Here is a 19,800-nt window from a genome sequence, read left to right as displayed (position 1 = left end):
GACAGAATCCGGCGCCCCAACCGGGACTAGAACCCTGAGTGCCGGTGCCTCAGGTGGAGGATTAGCCCAGTGAGCAGTGGCGCTGGCCATTAGCATTGTGTTCTGCATGGCCAAGTTTGCTTACAGAGCGCCAGAGGTCCGGAAGCAGCCTTCTGCCTGCTGGTTGCCATTGTGGAAGCTGAATCTTCTGCTCCCCTATTCAGTAAGTAGTCCTCGGGTTCCTGCTTTACTTGTCAGGGCAACAGGGACACGGTGTTGTCCCTGACCCCACAAAGGCCCTGCCGCCAGGAGGGGAGGGAACCTCACAGGAGGCAGAGAGGTCAACCACGCGGTATGGATGTTGGCTGTGGTCAGCTGTGTGTCAGAGAGCGTGTGGTGCTGGGGGAGCAGGTGAGGGGACTTTGGTGCAGGCAGGGAGGTGAGGGAGAGGGGTCTGAGACCTTAGCAAGAGGAGGAGAGGCCCAGTGGAACTGTACAGTGGCTGCAAGGTGCAGCTGTGCCTGGCTTCCTGAAGCTGGAGGTTGCTTCTCTTACTCCGCTGTCCCTGCCCTTGTTGTGTAACTGGCGTGAGCTCACTGGTGCGTGGCCGAGTGACTTGGCTCACTGAGGCAGCTGTCTGCATTGAGCTCTGACTGTGTGAGCATAGTGGGATGGCAACACATCCTCATCATCAACGTCACCCCAGTCCCCAGAGGGTCCGTCTGCTGACCTCCTGCTTGGGATGCAGGCATATGCGTGTCAGTTCTGCATGTGCCTGTGTATGCTCACGGACTAGGCAAGCAAGTCCATCTCTCTAAATTTAGCTCCCAATCTGCGGGAAAATAAAAAGGCTAGAGATGTCCATCAAATCAGGTCATGATGAGGTTAAGGGAGGTGCTGTGGTGGTAGCACACATTCTGGATCAAAGTCATGAGTTGAGTGTTTGTTGACTGAATAATGAAATTTGTCATGAACCTAGTCCATGTTAGTGAGTGTGTGGGTTGTAACACTCGTTAACTGCAGAGCAGTTCTCTTTCCTGAGCTTCAGAAACTAGTAACCTTCAGTCACTCCTTTTATGGCCAAAGCACAGCTGTATTATTAACGAAAAATTTATCATGTATTGATTGGTCCAGCTACATGCTGGGGAGAAAACAAATGTTTTCCTCCTGTTGGGATTGTAAAAGCGGATTCATGACCAGGGCGCTCCTTTAAGACATTGACCTCACAAGTGCGTGTGCAGCCCTCTCACTGTTCACTTTCTTTTTTCATGAGATATATTTATTTGAGAGAGTTACAGAGAGAAGGAGAGACAGAGAGAGAGAGGTCTTCCATCCACTGGTTCATTCCCTAAATGACGCAGCAGATGGAGTCGAGCTGATCCGAAGCCAGGAGCTTCTTCCAGGTCTCTCACGTGGATGCAGGGGACCAAGGACTTGGGCCATCCTCCACTGCTTTCTGAGGCCATGGATTGGAAGAGGAGCAGCTAGGACATGATCCGGTGCCCATATGGGATGCTGGCGCTGCAGACAGCAGCTTGACCTGCTACACCGCGGCACAGGCCCTGGCCCACCATTCACTTTCGTTTGCTGCTTTGACTCATAGTCTTGGCAGGAAATCTGTCCCCGCCCACATCTCCTGTGACATCAGCACTACCTGTGGGAAGCCTGCGGTGCTTTTATGAGGACATTTGTTTGTGTCGGGGATGAGGCTTGGGCATTTGCTCTGTGATGGCCCCTAGCTGACACAGCCTGGGCCGGGTGCCAGCTGGAGAGTGTCTCACACCCTTGTGTGGGGTCTCGGACAACAAAGGAAAATGAAAAGGTAGACCCAGGCCCTGACATCCTGCGAGCACAGGTGGCCGAAGCCTGAGGATGCGGGGGAAGCTTTCTAGAACCTGAAGGCTCGTCTGTGTGCCGTCAGCCTCCTCCAGCTGGACTCACAGGGCTGCCACAGACTCATCCAGTGAGCCGAGCCTCCGCCCACACCATTCCCAGGGGACATGGGCAGCAACTTGTACTTCCCTGTTTTTTGGGACCCCAGAACTCACAGACATGAAGATGATCTGGCCTGGTATCCTGGAACCCAAATACCTAGTTTTTGTTTTTTCACCGTGTGTGCACCATCCACTTGTGTTTTCTGTGCCCTGCACCCTTCGATTCCGAGCAGGACGGTGCCTCTTACTTGCCTGCAGACAGACAGACACCAGCAGTCAGATGAGCTGGATCATCACTGACAAGCAGTAGGTTGTAGAAGCATCAGGACTGGAAGTCTCACACACTGTGTCTGGTCCTGGTCCAGGCCCCTCACTTAGTGGCTGTGCAGCCTGGTTCAAGGCACTCAATCTCTCTGTGCCTGTGTCTTGTTTTAGAACGGGTGAAACCCCAGCCCTTGGCTGATGGATTTGCTGTGAGATTTAATGCACTCACATGACATATTGCCTGGGACTTGATGGCACCTAATGAATGCTAAGGAAGTGTTAGGTTGAATATGGTAAGACCTGCAGCTTTCTTCTGTTCAGGATAAAATAAATATACTGGCACTATCCTCCTTTGTCCAATCTCTTGTGACATACTCACATTTTGCAGATGCGGCATAAAGGGGAAGTAAGTAGGGGCCGCAACTGTAGTGCATTGTGTTAAGTTGCTGCGTATGATGCCAGCATCCCATCAGAGTGCTGGTTTGAGGCCTGGCTGCTCCTCTTCCAATTCTGCTTCCTGCTAATGTGCCTGGGGAGACAAAGGAGAATGGCTTAAATGTTGTGGCTCTGTCGCCCGTGTTGGAGACACACTCTCTCTCTCTCTCTCTCTCTCTCTCTCTCTCTCTGCCTTTCAAAGACACACATGCATATATCTTTAAAAAATGAAGGAAAAGTCAGTAAATATGCCCAAACAGCGTGACTTGTGGGCTCTGTTTAGATAGAAGGGTGTGTGTTTAGGTTGGACGCCCTGGGAAGCAGGGTTGCGGTGTTCCTTGGTCAGCACAGGTTTTGCGCAGCCGCAGAGACGGCCCTGCTCTCATCCAGCATGCTCCGGGGTTATTCACCGTTCATTCGTCCTGGAGCGGAGTGACTTCAGCGGGTGATCCCTGTGGCTGCAGCGCTGCGTGCCCTTCTGCCTCGTTTTCACCAATTTCTCTACGCTTTCCAGTGGCTTGTTGAGGCACATGTTGTCACCACCCCCTTTCCCCAAAACCTACCCAGTGACTAGACAGGTGTTTAATAAAAGTGCTCCCATTTTATACATTAAAAAGTAGATGAGAAAAACGTACATAAAGTGTGGATGAAATTCTTCAGTCCTGACTTGCTCATGGCCTTTCGTTCCTAGCCCTAAGAGGGTGTCTTCCACAGTCTCCAATCCCATGAGACCATTCGCTCTGCTCCTCAACTTTCAGGATGTTCCTCTCATTTTTCTGAGTTGATGCTCTTCCCTTCTGCAGAGAAACCAGACTGCGGACTGACTGAGTACAACAACAGGCAGAGTCCTTGCAGGCAGCATGTGGCGAGCCCTGCCTCATGGCTGTGGGTGCAGGGGTGCTGAGATGGGCACTAAAAGCCCCAGGTTTGGCCAAACTGTGGCTGGCCCAGTGTGAATTCAACCTGGACTGTTCCAGCATGCCAGAGAGCCACAGTTGCTGAGGTCCTGAGGGCTGAAGTGGAGCCAGCAGTAACTCTGGATTTACGGACCATAGTTTTACCTGGACCCACGTGGTGGCCGCGTCTCCCGTCTGTTACTCCAGTGCAGTGACCCGGGAGGACCCTGGAAGAGCCCAGAGACTTCCTGGTTTTCCCAGCCGCAGAGGCCGGGATCCTGAGCTGTTCAGCCGGCAGTTGCCCCACACAGCACGATGCGTGAGACGGCGCTCAGTGATGAGTTGTACAGCCCACGTGCTTCTTGTGCCAGCTTGAGAACCCTGCCTGGTGTGAGAGACTTGCCTCTGCCTCTTGGCCTGCGTGCCGGGTGCCCCCTATGCCCGCCTTTCTGCCTGTGCGGCTGTACCTGGTGGCTCGTGGTGACCAGCAGTTTCCGCTTGAGTGGGTACCTCCCCTGGCGGCCTCATTTGATCCCCGCCTCCCCGTCTTCCCTCAGTTACTCTGTATCAAAGCTGCAGCCTTCTGCTGGCTTTTGTTCATGGCACTGGGTCCTGTGAATTATGAGGTGCTTAATAAAGACACTCACTTTATGAATCACACATTTGCTTTTGCACAAAGCAGAGGAGTCACACATACATTTGAATTTTTGATATGTTGTCTGTTTATTGCCATTTCTGTGCAGAAAAGCTTTCAAACGCCAACAAAATCCCTTTCACTTGTTGAAAAACGCAGAATCACTGTGTGGCAGTAATTAATTTTTTTCTGCTTTCACCTAATTAAATTTGTGCAAAGAAAGAGGAAAGGGCTTTATCACTCACAGGAGAAGCAAGCTTCTTGCACCTGACTTCAATCGCTCTGAGGAACTACTTCATTAGGGAGGAGGCAAGCCCAGTGACACATCATTAATTTTCAGGGATAGAATCTGAGAAGCTAAATGTTTGTGGAAGGCGAGTCTGGCTAGCTGGCAACGGTGTGTTAGCTCTTACTGAAAGTCAGCCTCAGGTCTGTCTGTGAGCTGTCTCTGCCCTGCCACGGTTGAATGTAACCAGCACAAGCTGGACAAACCCCAGCCTCTTCGTCCTCTAACACTCCAAGTCTCTGCCATTCTTGAATTTGAAATTTTCAAGGCTGATGGGAAGGAATGAAATGGAGCCCAGTCCAGGGACATTTATACTGTTTCTCAATGTCATTTGGCTCTTTTTTTTTTTTTTTTCTATTTTGAACAGAATGAAAGCCGTAGCTGAGAGCTGTTGTGAGTGGAAGATGAAGGATGCTGTCTTTGTACTCACACTGATCTGAAAATTTCTAAACACATTTATCTCTCTATTTGAAAAACAATCTGTGTTTTTTTTTAAAAAGATTTATTTATTTATTTTAAAGGCAGGGATGGAGGGTGAGAGGAAGGGAGGGAGGGAGAAAGAGAGAGAGAAAGAGAGAGATCTTCCATCTGCTGGTTCACTGCCCAGATGGCTGTAACAGCTGGAGCTGAGCCAGGCTGAAGCCAGCAACCGAATATCTATCCTTGTCTCCCATGTTGGTGGCAGGGGCACAAGTACTTGGGTCATCATCTGATGTTTTCTCAGATGCATTAGCAGGGAGCTGCATCAGAAGTGGAGCAGCCGGGACTTGAACTGGCACTCATATTGGTGCTGGCATTGCAGGCTGCAGCTTAACCCACTGCACCACAACAGCAGACCCTCAGAATAATCTTAAGAAAATCAAGATAAAAAGTAGGACTGTTGGTAGATTCTGCATCTCTCAAAGTAAGGAGTTTTGGGCAAGGGACCTTGTTATCTCTGAAGCTTTCTAGACTTTGTGAGAACTTGCAGTCTATGGCTAGTAGCAATACCATGTTGATCTATAGTCTGCTATTGCAATATTGATGAATCAAACTAGAAATGCTCTTATAAACTAGGAAGTACACGAGAGAGGCTCAGACATGGAGGCAAGAACCTGCTCTTCTGCACGACTGGTCTTTGTTTCACCCCCTTTCCCCTTGAGGCTTCTTCCTTGCTTTGCGACCCGCATGTGGGCTGCAATCAAGGTGTTTGCGGACTTTAAATCAACGTGTGGAAAGGCAACAGCTTTCAGCATCGTGACGACATCCAAACGCTGGCTCTGCCACTCGTGGGCTGAGCTGAGCAGTTTCCATTGCTGCCTAGAGCGTCCGCTTTCTCATCTGCTGAACGGAGACAGTGAGTACCTGCACTCTTGTGCAGCGTATCAGCCCACGATAGATGCTTGGCCAGCACTGCTTGCTTTTTGTCTAACCACTACCATATTAGAATGTGAGGTGTGCCTTGTAGAACTGAGTCTCACTTGTCCTCATTTTTGTCTGATTTGGGGGTCTTCCACATGGGTGCAGGGGCCCAAGGACTTGGGCCATCTTCTACTGCTTTCCCTGGCCATAGCAGAGAGCTGGATTGGAAGTGGAGAAGCTGAGACTCGAACTGGCGCCCGTATGGATGCCTGTACTGCAGGTGGCGGCTTTACCCGCTACACAAAGCACTGGCCCCTCAAAAAAAAAAAATCTTAGACATTTGTCTATTTGAAAGGCAGAATTACAAATAGAGAAGGAGAGACAGAGACCTTCTGTCTGCTGGTTCACTACCCAGGTGGCTGCAATAGCCATGGCTGGGCCAGGCTGAAGTCAGGAACCTGGAGCTTCATTTGGGTCTCCCATGTGGGTGCAGGGGCTCAAGGACTTGGACCATTTTCTGCTCCTTTCCAAGGTGCAGTAGCACCCATGTTAGAAATGTTCATTCTGACAGTGTGTAGTGTAGCAGGCTCTGTGTACTGCCTTGTGCTCTGTAGTGCTGTCTACACTTTATTCTCAACAGCTGAATGATTGTACTTAAAACTTATGGATTTTAAAAGGCTCATCTGAAATAGCATATGTGTTATTAAAACAGTGATGCCCTCGTTGTTGGTTCTGTCTCCTATTAGAAGTGTCTGGTCTGACAGTCACGAGTTGGGACTGGAGGCGGGACTGGGCTGTGTTGAATACAGGAATGTCTGCATCCACTTGAGCTACTGTATTTATTATTTCCTGCAGGTCTGTGGTTTCTTGCTGATGAGCAGAGACTTAATATTTTTGTGCCCACAAATAGAAAACCAGGGGTGGAGACTCATTCTTCAGCCCAAGCCCGAGAGAAAGCGGCACCCGCAGAGTCGGGGTCAGACCTGTGCACCCTCCTTGTCGTGACCTGCAGAAGTCACCAGACCTGTCCTCACGCCTCCTTTTCTCTCCCCATCCACAAGGAGGCAAACTCCCCGGTTATTGGGTCCTTAGACTCAGCAGATGCATTCTGACGACAGCTGAGGAAAGATGGATTCTGATTTTTGAACGTCTTCACAGCCTCGTTTTTGGAAAGATCCATGGTCATTTGGAGCAGAACGTGCAGCTGTGCCGCCAGCTGTGCTGAGGGGCTGGAATCTGAGACCCTCCGGATTCCGTCAGGGACTGACATTGACCTTGACCTTCTCAGGACAAGAGGTTAATTTCTGAAGTATGAGAGTTATGGAGATTAATTTGTGAAGCTGCTGTAATTAAGACGCATTTGGCTCTTGCGTCTGGACTGCAGGAAGCAGAGGTTACTATGAAAATCTGTTTCTCCAGGTTTGCCTGCTGCAGTCTTGAGCTGGACTGACTCCGGCAGAATAAAGTCCCTTTCTTCACGCTCTCCTGGAGAACCGGTCACCTCCGTGAATGTGCTGTCCCTTTCCTGAGCTGGAAAGTCAAGCAGAGATCTTCCCAGAGTGTGTAATGCATACATTTCTTCCTCCTGCGTGAGCTGTGACGACTGCGGCACCAGCTTGTTGTTGGGCCAGCTTTACGCCTGTGACAGTACAGCTTTCATCTCATCTTTGCTCATGAGATAGGCACTCTATTCCCTCTGGTAATTTAGGAGTTTTCATAATGCAGCATCACACAGTGGGTGCTTTGGTACAGCTAGGCCCTGAAATGAACCTGTGCCGGGCAGGCCTGTGCATGGGCTCATGGCCTGTCCTGTCTCTTGTAGAGTCTGGAAGTCACAATTTTGGTTCCCATGTGACAGGTGCTGTTCTAACTGAATTCCTCTTTCTGCAGGGCCAAGCATTGCCCTCCCTTTACAGAGGAGGGATGTGAAGCAGAGGGTAGAGGCCCACCTTGAGCAAGGGCACTGGGTAGGAGAGAGCCCAGTCCAGGTGGCCTTGTGCCGTGGTACCTGTTCCTCTCCATCCACGCTGCTTCCTCTCTGGGTGGAGCTGGTGATTAAGTTCCTGTGGACAGACTGCATTTGGGTGTGCACAGTGGGGAGATGAGACGTGGGTCTGGGTAAGCAAGTCTGTCTCTGGTCAGGCTGCACTGTGGAAGCCTGGTGTGAACACTGCACTGTTGGGGCTTGGACCTGGGCATCTGTCTTTTCTAAGCTTCCCAAGAGATTTGCAATGAACATCTGGGTTCAGACTCACTGTTCTGGGTAAGCTTTCAGCCACAAGGAAGAAATGCGGCAACAGGAGAAGCAGCACATGGGCGGCACCCGGCAGCTCATGGCTGCTGCGGTTTCGGGGACTGTGGGTCAGGTCTCGTCAGCACCCACTGCCCATTCATTCCCTCTTCAACAAAAATGAGGAGCAAACTTCAGACCTGGAGGACGCTGACGGAAATAAGCAGACTCTGTAAAAAGATGAATGACAGAGTTCTTTCAGGGCACAATATGAGTGACTTAGGCCCGGGGCACAAGCCCAGTGGTTTTTTTTTTTTTTTTTTTTTTAATTTGACAGAGTTAGAGAGAGAGAGAGAGAGAGAGAGAGAGAGAGACAGAGAGAAAGGTCTTCGCTCCATTGGTTCACCCCCCAAATGGCCGCCACGGTCGGCGCTGTGCCGATCCAAAGCCAGGAGCCAGGTGCTTCTTCCTGGTCTCCCATGCAGGTGCAGGAGCCCAAGCACCTGAAGCCCAGTGGTTTTTAATGAGTCTTGGCAAGTGTTCCAACATGGTCAAATTCTTTTTTTAAAGATTTATTTATTTATTTGAAAGGCGGAGAGAGAGAGCAAGAGAGCGAGCAAACGAAAGATCTTTCACCTGCTGGTTCATTCTCCAAATGACCCCAATGGCTGCAGCAGCACCGATCTGAAGCCAGGAGCCATGCGCTTCATCCAGGTCTCCCACGTGGGTGCAGGGGCTCAAGCAGTTGGGTCATCTGCTGCTTTCCCAGGCCCATTAGTAGGGAGCTGGGTCAGAAGTGGAGCAAGCAGGACTTGAACTGTTGCTAATATGGGATGCCTGTGTCACAGGTCGCGGCTTAACCTGCTGTGCCATAGTGCCAGCCCCTGTGGCCAAATTCTAATCAGAGTTTATGTATCCTTTTACAATCAGTTTTCATTTATCATTACACAGTGAGCGTATGTCCCTCAGTAAGCACCACCCTGCAGCAGGCACATTCCCTCGCAGGAAGTGGGCTTTGGTAAACAGGTGCACTTCCCATAACATCACTTTCTTTAGAACATGATTGACTATAAGTGTGTTAAGATGCAAGGTGGGGCCGGTGCCGCAGCTCAATAGGCTAATCCTCCACCTGCGGCGCTGGCACACTGGGTTCTAGTCCTGGTTGGGGCACTGGATTCTGTCCTGGTTGCCCCTCTTCCAGGCCAGCTCTCTGCTGTGGCCTGGGAGTGCAGTGGAGGATGGCCCAAGTGCTTGGGCCCTGCACCTGCATGGGAGATGAGGAGACGCACCTGGCTCCTAGTCTTGGATTGGCGTGGTGCACTGGCCGCAGCGTGCCGCCGGAACAGCCATTGGGGGGTGAAACAACAGAAAAGGAAGACCTTTCTCTCTCTCTCTCTCACTCTCTCTCACTCTCTCTCACTCTCTCTCACTCTCTGTCCACTCTGCCTGTAAAAAAAAAAAAAAAAGATGCAAGGTGCAAGGTGTTGCCTGTGGAAAGAGGCTACTGGTTAGCTTTGAGAGGGGCATTTCTGGGTACAGATAAGGAATGCTTACATACAGACTAGAAGTTTATGCTGGCTGTCCTGGCCGGCTGAGACAACCTAAGTGCCCTTTTCCAAGTCTGGTTGGGCTGGTTGCCGAAAGTACTCGCCCTTTGCAGCCACTCCTCAGGCAGCTCCCAGGAGCTGTTTCTGCCGGTGGCTTTGCTTTTTAGGGGAAGTTTGCTCCCCAAGGTGATGATGTTGATTTTTTTTAAAAAAGATTTATTTACTTATTTGAAAGTCAGAGTTATACAGAGAGTGAAAGAGAGCAGTCCTCTCTGCTGGTTCAATCCCCAGGTGGCGCAATGGTCGGGGCTGTGCCAATCCAAAGCCAGGAGCCAAGAGCTTATCCCGGGTGTCCCACGTGAGAGCAGGGACCCAAGCACTTGGGGATCTTCTGTTGCTTTTCCAGGCCACAGCAGGGAGCTGGATTGGAAGTGGAGCAGTGAGGACTTGAGCTTGTGCCCATATGGGGTGTCAGCACTGCAGGCAGCGGCTTTACCCACTATGCCGCAGCACTGGCGAAGATGTTGATTTGATTAGCTCACTTCTTAGAACCTGTTACTCTGTCCTCGTGTCCCTGACACATGGTTACAAACTTCCTGCTGTCCCACGCCTGTGACTTACTGCTTGGGTGTCCCACAGGTCCCCTTGAGTCTCCTTCCCTTCCCCTTGGGGCCAGTTTGTTGGATTGGCTGCACAGCCTGCTCAGTTCTTAGGGCTTCCCCAGCCCTACTGTGTCCTGTCAGTTGTACATCAGGCTCTGGCCCTCTGAGAAGCAGTTTGTCTTTTTCCTTCTGCACTGGTTCCCTTTCCAGTCCCTTCGTCCCCCTCTTCTTCCCTCTGCCATGGATATGAAGTCAGGCAGGAGGGGTGGACTTCCACAGCAGCATGGATTACACAGCACTCCCCTGAACTTGGTTGTGCGCACACACCAGCCAGCCACAGAGCTGAAAGAACGCAGATGTTTGGTGTTCCCACCCATGCAACAGTTAACAGGTTAGAGTCGGAACTCTTGGATTCCCATCTTGAGATAAATCCACAGTATGATTATCATCAGGAACTGCTGGGTTGGTTGTAGGACCACCTACAGACACCAAAATCCCATGATGTTCAAGCCTTTTAATGGTGTTTTATATAAAATGGCATAGTATTTGCATAAAACCTAAGCGATCCATTTACGTTACCTCATCTCTAAGTGACTTACAATACTTGATATAATGTCAGTGTTTTATAAATGGTTGCTATAATGTGTTGCTCAGGGAATAATGTCAAAAAAGTCTGTACATGTTCAGTGCAATTGGAGTGTTTAAACAATATGTGTAGTCCCCAGCTGGGGCGAATCCATGGTTACAGGACCTGTGTGTCCCACTAGTCTCTACACCCGTTTTTGCCTGTAGGACAGGTGGTACTTTTCAGTGTTTTGTTATATATAAAATTTCCTTTAACCTTAAATTATCATGTAAATCACCTTTATTTTAACATATTTCTGGCAATTGAATGCATTTTAGCATTTTTTAAAAGTCAAGGGTTAGAAAAACAAAAGTAGCAGGTAGAGGTAAATACTGCTTACATCTGTGTGTACCGGAGATTAAGGCATTTACCTTTAATTTCCCTGGTTTCCCACTCCCTGTGTTATGAGCCCTCTCGTGGATTCTGCACTCTGCTCTCTAGCACTGCGGTTCAGAAAAATGTGCCAAGGCCTCTGCTGGGATGCGTCTGTCAGCGCTGGAGACCTTGCAGGAGAGGTGTGAGGGCCAGGTGCCTGGCAGAGGCTCCCTCTGCGGTCTTCCTCTCTCTGCACCCGCACTTCCTGTCTGGGGAACGTTGGAGAGGAGGCAGGCAACCAGGGCATTGGGTTGGGCTAACTCTGTGGTTCTCAAAGTGCAGTCCTAGGCCCTGTTTAGATCCTTGCCCTGGAGCTGCTGAATGGAAAACTCTGGGACAGGTGCCCAGCAATCCGTACCGGCCCAGCGTCCAGCCTTGCTCAGCAATGCGTTTTGAGAACCCCAGGACACAATTATCGTTGTGTCTTACCCATCTCCAACATGGCAGCGGTTCTGCTGATTCTCAGATTATCAGACACTGTTAAGTATTTCCATTACACTGGAAATGTTGTGTCTTCTTTTTATGGAGATGATCCAATACCGTTTTGAACCTTGGTTTTCTTATGCTGGATACACATGAAAATGGCCAGTTATTAAGCGTCTGGGTTTAGACAGTGCCAGCTCGATGCACTCAGAGATATCCTGAAATGCTAGGAATGGGAGGGTCCTTCCAGATACCTGTGTCAGTTATTGCAGGTGCCTCTTCTCACTTGAGGAAATTGAGGATGCTTTGACGACCTTGACCTCATCTTTTAGATGAGCAGGAACAGCTTGGGAAAGCTGGAGCCCCAGGATAGGATCCTCACTGCATTTCACTGTTCTGCGGCTTAGAGGTGGTGCCAGAGAGTTCCCCAAGCAACTAAATGGAGTTAACACCTGTGTGCACACACAAAGCAGTAATTAAGGGACAGTGTGCTGGTGATCTGGACATGTATGCAATCATAGAGCCAATTACTTTTTATGAGTCAACTAATGACAGCCATTTGAAAACAAAGCAGACACTAGAATCCCTTCCTTAAGGACGTGGCTGACAGAATGTCAATGCTTGTAAACGTCAATTAATTCTGGGGAGATCAGACTTGAGAGGGTGAGCTGGCGGAGGGGATTTGAGATGTGCATTTACGGGTTTTCTGTTTGAGGTTGCTTCCTTTAAGGCAGGCGATGGGTTGCATAGCTTGTGCGCTCTGGTGAACCACAGCGGAAGGAGCGCTGTTGGAGTTCTGAGACAGACATGCAAACCCTCCTGTTCCTCACCGTGTTTCGGGCCTGCAGAAAATCTGGCCCACAGCTGACTTGTCTATTAAATGGGCACATTAGCATCCAGAGTTTCTCGAAGCTGAGAGCAAGGGCAAGTGTGACAGCTTGAAAAACCGCAGAAGTGGGAAACAAACAGGAGAAACTGAGTGTTGGGAACTCACGTAGAAGGCACTGTAGGATGTTGCTCCTCGAAGCAGAGCGTTCAATGAGAGCAGGAAGGTGGTGGCTCACGTCTGTCAGTTACAGCCGAGGGCTTGCAGGCGCGTCTCTGGGGCAACAAACACGTTCTCAGTGATGAGTGAGAACTGATCGATGACTGCACAGATACCCGGTGCAGTGTCCAGCGTGCCTGCTGGGTGATCAGTGAAATCAGTGGAGGCAATCTGCCCCATTTCAGGGCTACTTTCCATAAAGGGCGTCTGTTATAGGACTTGCCCTCCTGCCCAAAACAAGCAGAAAACCAGATAAAACACACTAACCATTGCTTTTTGAATTTGGATGGCAGGAACTATAGGCCCGTGGTTCATGAGGGAAGGCAGACAAATGGGAGAATCCTTGTGTCTCCCAGCATCCTTCCTGGGAGCATTTTCCATCCTGCGGTGCATGGAGGAAGAGCCCAGAAAAGGCCTGGTGGCTGCCCCGTGCTCAGCAGACTGAGGGCAGGCTCCAAGGATGTGCAGGTGGCTGGCACTTGAGGCTCACAGCCCTTTGTGGAAGGTGGATGCACACAGAGTGCACTGGGGAGAAGAGACACTGGGGTTGGTGTTCAGGAGAGCCCACCCAAGTCTGACTAACTACCAGCAGGTGCATGTGGTCCCCTGCCGTGAGGCTTGGAGAACAGCTGCTGGGGAGAAATGAGGCCCCTAAGCCAAAGTTCATGGAGGGAGGGAGCCCTCCGAGTGTGCAGGGGCATCAACAAGTGGACATAGTGGGCTGGTGTTCCAGAATGGGGGCACTTTAATAGTGCTAAATTAGCTCTAAAGTAAAGGCTGCCATAAACACCCCCTTAAAAATTGCTTATAAATAAGCCTTGAGAGAATTAACCAGGTCTTTAATAACTCATGAACTGCATGCCAGAACAATGTCTCTGTTTAAAGAGATTCAGCCATATCTAGTCCTCAACAAAATAAATTCTGTCATATCTGTTATCCATCCAAAAATAACACACACAAAAAGAAAATATGAATAATATTAAGGAAAGAAATCACTTATTAGGAACAGATCCAGGGATGGGAGAGGTGACAGAAACAGCAGACGAGGATGTTGAAGTGACCCTTATTAGTGTGATCAATAGGGTTAAAGAGGAGAGGGCGAGAAAATACAAAAACATGTGGAACTGCAGGAATTAAAAATGCAAGGTCTGGGGCTGGTGCTGCGGTGTAGGGGCTAAGCCTTCACCTGCAATGCCCTCACCCTGTATGGGGGCCAATTTATGACCTGGCTGCTTGTCTTCTGATGCAGCTCCCTGCTGTGGCTTGGAAAGCAGTAGAAGATGTCCCTGCACCCCTGTGGGAGACCTGGAGGAGGCTCCTGACTTCTGGCTTTGGATCAGTCCAGCTCTGACTGTTGAGGACATTTGGGGAGTGAACCAGCAGGTGGAAAGCCTCTCTGTATATTTCTCTCTCTCTCTCTCTTTCTTCCCCCATTTTCTAACTCTACTTCTCAAATAAAGAAAGAAAATCTTTATATACAAGAATACAGTGTCTGAATAAAAGCTTTTGCTGGATCCAAGAATTTCAACATCTAAGCAAGATAAGGACACACACAATCCACAACGAGGCTCCTCATAAATCCCACTACTAAAAACCAGTGATTAAAAAAAAGTCTCAAAGAAACCAGAAAAATGAAGACTTTACAGAGGAATAACGTTAAGAATGACTACAGACTACTCACCAGAAATTATCCAGAGGATATGACAAGGGAACTATAGTGAAACCAAAGCTGTCAGCCTAGTATTCTGTAACCATATCACAAATTAAGGCAAATGAATAATTTGTGACATTGGGTTAAAAAATCAGGGCCCAACTGAATGTTGTGTACAAGAAATCAATGTATTACATGATGTACCATGTAAAAACTAATCACAAGAGTGGCAGTAGTAATGTGTTAGTGTCTGTGCTATGCAAGCAGATGTTAGAATAAATAGGACATTTCACAATGATGAGGGATGAGTTCTTTAGACAGACCTAGCGTATGAAATGCCCATGTAACCCAAAATAGTTCTCAGATACACGAAGTAGAACAGAAATGAAATATACAGATATATTATTAGAGCTGACAATTACAACCTCCTTTTCCTGTACTTATAGGGCATGCTGAGCAAAAGTCAGTAAGGAAATTGAATATTTGATCAACTGCACAAATCAGTTTATCAGGCTGATGTTTGTGGAATATTCCACCATCAATGGCAGACACACATTGTTCTCACGTGTTGTCGCTCGCTCTGCAGGCTCACAGAGGAGCGGCAACGGATTTACTGTTGTCTCTTTCCCTGGTCCTCCCTGGATTAGCTGCCGACACCCCCCACCCCCCCACCCCGCCTCCGTGGAGGAGCAGCACACCGCCGGCCGGCCCTCTCAGGGGTTCCTCAGATGTTCCTCCTGCACGTTGTCTCTCTCCTCCTTTATAGTCCTCTTCCACCAATCCCAACTCTGCTGGCGTTCTCTCCCCACGCACTGAGCACGCTGCTCTCCTCCAATCAGGGGCAGGATCAGCTCCTGCAGCTTGTTAGTCGAGTTGGTGAGGCAGCTGTGTGGAAGTTGTGTACTCCCTCTCAGCACCACATGGTGGGAGATCAGATGCACAGAGTTAGTCCTAGCAGTTCCAGTAGTTTAGTCTCGGTAATCTCAGTATTTGTCCTCAGTATTTATTTGTCCACAGTCTTAGTACTTATTTGTCTCCCGGGCGATGGGCCCTGCTCCCCACAAGTGTGCCTGTGCTGATCACTGAGACCCTCCCCTGCTGACGCCACAGGAGACTTCAGTAAGCTTCAGGAGTCAAACCAAGTGCAGAATTCTCTCATCAGGATTACTCACAGGAAATATCTGCAGTACTATTATTTGGAAGTTGAATACCTGTTTTCTTTTCATTTTTCTTAATTTACTTGAGAGAGGGAAAGAAGTAGAGAGATGTCTTCTATTCGCTGGTTCATTCCTTCAATGCCTGCAGCAGCCTGGGCTGGCCCGAGCTGAAGCCAAGAGCTGGGAGCTCAAATCTGGTCTCCAACCTGGGTGGCAGGAACTCAGCTACTTGAACCATTAGCTGCTGCCTCTCAGGGTCTACACTAGCAAGAAGCTGAAATGTGAAGCTGTGTATTGAACCCAGGCACTGCAGTGTGAGTCGTGAGTATTTTAACCAGTGTCTTAGCCTCTAGGTTAAACGCCATTCCTAAGCAGGTATTCCTAAATAGCCTATAGATTGTAGAAGAATCACAAAGAAAAACTTTAAAATTTTGAGTTAAATGTGAAGGAAAACACAAAATTGTAGAATTTTAGAATTCATCCAAGTCTGTGCTTACATGTAGTTTATAGCATTAAATTACATAAGAAAATATCTTTAAAAAGTTAAGAATCTAAATAATACTAAGTTCAATGTCAAGAAGAAGGAAGAAAGTCACAAAAATGCAAGGAAACATCATTTAAAATAGGAAATAGACCACCAAGGAAAATAAATGAAGACAAAATTCTTGCTTAATGAAACGATCAGTAAAATGGACAGTAGTTAACTCTCTAGCCAGAGCGATCAAGAAATGAGAGAAAATGCAGGTTATCAGTGCCAGGAGTCAGCATGGGGCTAACTCCAAGATGTGTGTCCATAGTCTGTAGGCAATCAGGATGACCAGTGTCATCACCAACCAGTACTGGGTCAGGAATTTAACCATTTAGAGGAAGTGGACACAGTCTTTGAGAAGCCTGGTTTTTTCAAAACTGATCACTGGTTGTGGTGCCATAGTGGCACAGTGGGTTAAGCTGCTGTTTGAAATGCCAGCATCCCATTCGGAGTGCTGATCTGAGTCCGGGCTGCTCCGCTTCCAGTCCAGCTCACTGCTAATGTGCCTAGGAAAAAAGAAGCAAGTAATGGCCCAAGTACTTGGGCTCCTGCCACTCACAGGGGAGACCAGGGTGCAGTTCTGGCTCCAGGTTTCAGCGGGCTTCACAGCTGGCTGTTGAGGCTGTCAGGGAAGTGAACTCGGGGATGGAAGATTGACTCTCTCTCATATCTGCCTTTCAATAAATAAAATCTTTTTCTTTCAAATGTCCCAACATCCCTGTAACCCTAACCATGGTCATAAACTCTGCTGACATCAGGGCGGTGATTCTACACAGGGTTCTGTGTCCGGCAGCAGACAGTCGCACTGTCTGGAGCCCTGTCTGGCTCCTTCAGCTGGGGAGGGTGCTGCTGGCAGCTCTGAGGCCGAGGGGCTGGTGAAGGCTCTCAGGGCACAGGGCAGTCCCCAAGGCAGCGAGGGACCAGGCCCGAAGTCCCGCTCAGGTCAGGGAAACCCCTTTGAGCAGAAGTTGAGGATGCGGCATGGTGTTGCTGGATTACCTTTGCCAGTTTTCTGTGGACGTGAAGTTATTCTAAAATACAAAGTTTGTTTAACACATGCTTCTCACAGAGAGAACACCAAGTTCAGCTTGCTTTGCTGGTGAATTCTATCAAGTATTTAACAAATAAATAATCACAGCTCTGTACAAACTGAACACGTAGAGAAGGGAGATCCTTCTATGGATTTTTATGAGGCCAATGTGACCCCCATTCCCTCTCTCTCACACCCCTCATTTCTTCTTTTGTCTGCCTCTGAATATGTGGCTATTTTCCTCACCATGGGGAATACATGCAGAGTGTGGGTGGGGGCTGTGGATGCAGATTTGCAAGAACTCTTTGGTTGTGCACGTCCACCTGAGTCCCTGGTGGCCCACACAGTCGCTGAGGGCTCCGTCTGCTGGTTGACACCTGTGCTGCATCCTCCAGACCCGAGGGGAGCTGTGTCCTCATGTGGAGGGGGTGCAGGGGCAGGTGAGGGCCAGAGACTCTTTTAAAAGCAGCTTGATCACCTCTGATGGGTGCCGTGTCTCCATCTTGCTCCATTCGGCTGTCTCAGTTCTACCCTTGAACCGTGGCGGGGACACACACACTCCCACAGCGACCGCAGCAAGCAGATGGACAGTGCGTGTATCAGTGGAGAAATGGAGTTATGCAGGGCAGATCTCTGCCAGCCACATGACTGCGTGGCTGCTGGTGTGTCTGTTGTCCTTGGAAATTGTCCTGGAGGTCTTTGGAATCACTTCTCCCTCCCACTCATCTCCCAACAAGCAGTCGTGGGCCAGCCTTTTGTGCTCCCTGTGTGAGCTCACCAGCAAGGCACACAGCAGTGGACGGTCTGGCATCTTCACCACCCTGCACTGGCAGCTCTTTCTGGGGACTTTCAGAGGGCACGGATTAACGGGAGCATTTCATTATCTGGTGAAATCTTGGTGTGCTTGGGGACCAATTAGGGAACTCTTGAAGTCGTCTTTCTCATAACTGAATGGTAACTTCAATTACAGTCATTTAGAAAATTGGATACTTTAGTTACTGTCTCCCTAACTTTTTATAACGTGCTGTTCTCCGTTTCGTTTGGAGTCTGCATTTCCAAGACGTGCACGTGTTGTGAACACACTCTCAAGGGGGTGTCTCCGTGTCTTTTTAACCCGATCCCTGCGGTTTCCAGCTTCCTCACTATAGTCAGTGTTAGAATCATCGGCTTAAGTTTTGAAGCAAAATATCCTAGATCCGCTCAACTCACTTCACGTTCTACTCTCTTGTACTTTGAGATGCCAAAGTTTAGTTTTAAAGTAAGAGGGTATTTGCAAGCCATCAGCAGTGGGACTCTATGTCCCCAAATTGACAGAAAATACAGCCCGTTCTTGTGCAGATAGATAGTTCTGGGCTAGATAAAACATGATTATGAACAGTATTTCTGAAGAGTGGTGAGAGGTAGAGGAGACAGGTGGGAGTTATGGTAATGCAGATATACCAAGTGAGGCACTGTGATACAGGGTATACTAAACACATTATTATTATTATCATTATTATTTGACAGGCAGAGTTAAACAATGAGAGAGAGAGAGACAGAGAGAAAGGTCTTCCCTCTGATGGTTTACCTCCCAAATGGCTGCTACGGCCGGCGCGCTGCGCTGATCTGAAGCCAGGAGCCAGGTGCTTCCTCCTGGTCTCCCATGTGGGTGCAGGACCCAAGCACTTGGGCCATCTTCCACTGCCCTCCCTGGCCACAGCAGAGAGCTGGACTGGAAGAGGAGCAACCGGGACAGAATCTGGTGCCCCGACCAGGACCAGAACCCAGTGTGCTGGCACCGCAGGTGGAGGATTAGCCTAGTGAGCTGTGGTGCTGGCCACAACACATTATTTATGGTAGGAATTCGGGAAGGTCCTGAGATTGTTGATTGAGTAGATCACACCTTTATTGTTTATGAGATGTAATAAAGTGGTCTCCTCTCCCCAAGAGAGTGGGGACTCATCAGGGGAGTGACCCAGTTGTGTATGAAAACAACAGATGCTAGAGGTCCAGCGTGAAGTGCATGAAGTGAACGATGGGTCACTGTTTCACTTGCTAAATGGAAAACTTTTTCAGAGAGGCCTTGCGAGTTGCTTCTCCATTTCCAAGAAGACCCAGTCAATCAGTCATCAACAGGTTCCAGCTGCTCCTTCGTTGATAGGTGTTGCTGTGACAGGTTCTGTCGGCATCGGGGCTTTGGAAGGGCACTGGAGGAGCACTGAACGGAGTCTCCAAGCACACATTTGTGAGTTTTCACAACGGTCCCTCGCCCCACTTTGAAAACTCCTGTTGTTGAGTGACTATTTCTTGAAGGAAACTCAATCTCCAGGTTGAGCTAAGGCCACTGTTGCATGACAGGGAGGAAACATGTTTTGTGTGATGTCCTGTGGAAGGGATGGCTTTGCTGTGGTTGTTCATGTCCTGGAGCGTCTTTGCCTGTACTTACGGGGAGTTTGGGTTGACTGGAATACGTCTGTGACCGTGGAACATGGTTTCATGAGTGAAAAGCAAGGCACTGCCTTCGCTTCGTTCACCTGGGTTTGGTCCTCCTGGCATCACTGGCGCTACAGGTGTAGAATAATGAACAAACTGAGAGAGACAAGAGCAAGATGGGAAACAACTTAACGAGGGAAAGACCTCTCTCTACCGTTGGGCATTCCATGCCGTATGACTGATTTTTTTCAGATTTAAAAATCATACGAACGAAATGCAGGTAGTTCGGTGGGTTTGTTCCATACTGACTCGAGCACAAACCCTGCCTGCTATGGAGGAGCTTGTCGGTGGCCATCCCCTCGTTTGCCGCCCTGCCTCCAGTCTGTGCTGCCCAGTGCAGGCACC

This window comes from Oryctolagus cuniculus, chromosome 10, assembly GCF_964237555.1.
Source record: "Oryctolagus cuniculus chromosome 10, mOryCun1.1, whole genome shotgun sequence".
NCBI classification, from domain to species: Eukaryota; Metazoa; Chordata; class Mammalia; order Lagomorpha; family Leporidae; genus Oryctolagus; species Oryctolagus cuniculus.
This window is presented reverse-complemented; position numbering follows the sequence as displayed.